We start from the raw sequence: 3514 nt of genomic DNA, 5'->3' as shown, positions 1-3514 counted from the left end.
CTGGATCACAGTAGATACCCGTGTTAGTCAAGAGAATGGATGGAGCAGTATATGCATAAAGTATTTAGCACATAGTAAGAGAGCAAAAAAGGCTAGCAATTATTATTGCATTTGTGTTTTGCAATAACCCCAAGCTATTTGACAGTCAAACTCATTTTCACTAGAATTCCTACTGCTATCATTACTTGATAGCTCAGATAAAAGCAAAGTAAGCTGTCTTGCAGAGACTGCTAAATTTGGAGGAAGAAGACCTGGACCCAGGCCACGGCTCCATCTCTTGCTGGCTGTTTGATCTTGAGCAAGTCACTTAACCTCTCTGAGCTTGGGAGCTCCATTGTCTATAAAGTGGGATGACAATGCCTGGCCTCTCCACCTTGCAGATGGGGGGCAAAGGGAGAATAAGATCTCTGAAAGCACTCATAAGCTGCAAAGTGCGATGTGGATAAAAGCTGTGTCATTTTTTCTCTGCTATTGGACTTTATGAGGGATTTAAAACATTAAAAACATTTAAGACATTAATTTCCATCCTTGGAGGCCTGCTCTGTTAAGGAAAGCACATTGAAGGACCCGCTGGTTCGCCGGAGGCCCATGGGAGCTTTTTATGCTCTCCCTTGCTTGTGAGAGCGCAGCCACTGGCCTCTCTGGACGTGCGTTCTAGTAGCAGTGATGGAGTTTCCCAGAAGCCCAGCAAACCCTCTGGTCGAAGAATCTGCCAGATGCCCATTTGGGGTTGGGTTCCAGGTGAAATTCCGGAGAACAGAGAGAGGTGGATTGGTCTGAGCCACTCTGACACAGGCAGGCATAGCTGAGCCCTGGGATGCATGCCGAAATCTCCATCTTCTACTCTTCCCATCATCATAAAAAGGAAAGAGCTTGGAGAGGACTGTATTCCCATGTAGCAGACAAATCCACAAATAGCTCACACTGGCAGTCCAAGAGCCAAAGGCTTGATAGCTGTGTGTTGTCCATCAAGTCACTCAACCTCTCTGAGCCTTTTTGAGTGTTGTAATCTAAATTGTGGGTAGAATACCTCACAGCATTTTTCTAGCAATTAAATGTGGCAACCGTAAAGGGCCAGGCACAGCATCTAGCATGGCCTTATTAACCCTCGTTTCTGTCTTCTCTTCTTGCTCTGCCCCCCTCAAAAATTAATAACCCAGGGGGAAAGTGGAGTCTGATTAGGCAAAAAAAACAAAAACAAAAAAAACCTTTCATTAACATGACAGGCGGCAGAGCATAGTGATCAAGAACATAGACCTGGGGCCAGATTTCTAGGGCTCAAATCCAGACTCTGACTGTTACAAGCCATATGCTATCTCCGGCCAGCTACTAACCCTCTCTGCGCTCCATCTCCTCATCAGTAGAATAAGAAGAATAAGACCTAAGGTATGAAGATTAAATGAGTCCACATTTGTGAAGTGATTGGAGCCTGGCACATTGTAAGTGCCAGATGGGCACTTGTGAACTCAAGTCCAGTCTTGCCTGCCAGTGTTAGAGCAATGACATGAGCCATGCCTGCCTGGGAAAACTCTCACAGAGAGAGACCAGCACTTCAAAGGCATCATTTGGCCTCATTTCTTGACTGACAGCTTCAAAACCATAGATGCTGCATCTCTGACCATCCCCCAATGCTACATAAATCTTTATAGAACTGGATTGTAAAGAGCCAAGTATTGAAAACTGAAAACCCTAATATCCCAATCGATTGCCTGAAGAGTAGTTCAATGGCATTTCTTTGAGCTCTGGAGCATCATCCAGGACCCGTTGTTAATAGTCCTCCACCTTCGGGCTCAGAAGGCAGCGGGCAATACCATCCTGCCATTTGTCCCAGTGCCTCTCTGACTGCTGTCAGGTAGAACAAAATAAATGTTCAAAGGCAGCAGGGTGTTCTCATTTAACACCAGTGCACGGGATCCAGCTGTACGCACTTACTCCCTCTAGCCTATCCCCAGATTGGCTGCATCTGATTGTGTGTTGCGGGGAGGTGGAGGGGGAGGCAAGGAGGAAGTAAGGTGCTGAGGGAGGGAGGGGAAATGCCACGTTGGTTATAACCACACTACAGAGTCTGGGTCTGGGCCAAAAAGGGCAAATTAAAAAAAAAAAATCTTTAAAGAAGAAGATGCACTCAACAAGAGGCTGGTGTTGGTTTCCTTTCCTTGGGTCCTGTGACTAAAATTCAGAGTCTCTTCTCTCCTTGATGGACCACAGATAAAAAATGGTGGATAAAACCTCCTCTAAGGATAGCGGCTGTCCCTGGTCACAGTCTGTGCCTTCCAGCTCACGCAGCCACAGAGCAGGCTGAGTCCAGAGCTCCCCACCAACAGGGGCACAAAGCACAGAGCCCTTGGGGTCTGAGGCGTCTGAGCCGTGCGAAAAGAAAAGTCTCCTGAATCCCATTTCCAGCAGGTCGTTATCCTCACGCTGTCTTTTGTTTCCTTCCTCCGCCATCCTGAGCCGATGGCGAGCAGGCAGTCTCCAGGCTTGTTTGGATTCCTGCGCACCCGGTTCTTGGCAACCCTTAAAGGCTTGAGAGGAGACGTTCAAGCCGCAGTGATTGAGACCAGCTGCGCTGCACCCCCCGCCGAGCCATGCGCGCCACCCTTCACCGCGATCGATTCTGAGGCCCTCGGCAGAGCCGGCAGAGGTGGCGGGAAGGGAAAGAGGTGGTCGGGCCACAGTCCCTGCGGTCGCACCGGTCCAGGAAGTGTCCCTCCCGCAGAGCAGCTCTCCTGCAGACGCCCCTCTGAAGTTTTCCACAATGACAAAATCACCTTAAGGGGAAGAGAAGAAAGAATGTGTAAAAGTGTCTTCTGACTGCTGGGTCTTTCATCAGCCTCTCAATTGCCTGGTACATTGGCTTGTTAGGCTGCATCTCGCCTCTTGTATTAGTCATTCCGGAGGCCCCCACGCGGGCTGCAATTTGGAACTCTCAGGGTGCAGTAGATTGTGAAAAGGGCTATAATCCTTCATCTCTCCCTATGTCAGATCTCTGGGCGCTGTGACTTTTTAGGTCGTCTCGTGAGGAGAAAGCATCTCTTTCCCCTGCCCTTGAATCTGGACTTGCCCTGGCTTGCTTTGGCCAGGAAGTAGAATGCTGTGGACATGACAGGGTGACATTTCCAAACTCTTGGCCTCAAGAAATACTTTTGCTTTCTCTCTGTCAGCCCTGCCATCTGCCATGTTAACAAGCCCAAGCTGGCCTGTTGGATGACAAAAGACCATGGGGAGCAAAGACAAACCATCCCAGTTAAGGCTTTCCTAGACTGACCAGCCCCCGGCTGACCCACCAGCTAACTACAGACATATAAGTGAGCCCCGCTGAGATAAGAGGGAAGCCCAGCCCAAACAGCCAACCCCAGAGTCATAAGCCAAGTAAGTGTTTATTATTTTAAGCCACTACATCTTGAGGTTGTTACAGAGCAGAAGCTCCTCATGCAGCGGATATTTTTCAAATGACAAAAATCACCTTAAAAGGAAGAGAAGAGGAAAAAAATTTTAAAAGGGGGTTGGGGTG

The sequence above is a fragment of the Zalophus californianus genome, chromosome 13, assembly GCF_009762305.2.
Source record: "Zalophus californianus isolate mZalCal1 chromosome 13, mZalCal1.pri.v2, whole genome shotgun sequence".
Taxonomy (NCBI): Eukaryota; Metazoa; Chordata; class Mammalia; order Carnivora; family Otariidae; genus Zalophus; species Zalophus californianus.
The sequence above is the reverse complement of the archived record's forward strand: the minus strand, read 5'-3'. Positions refer to the sequence as shown.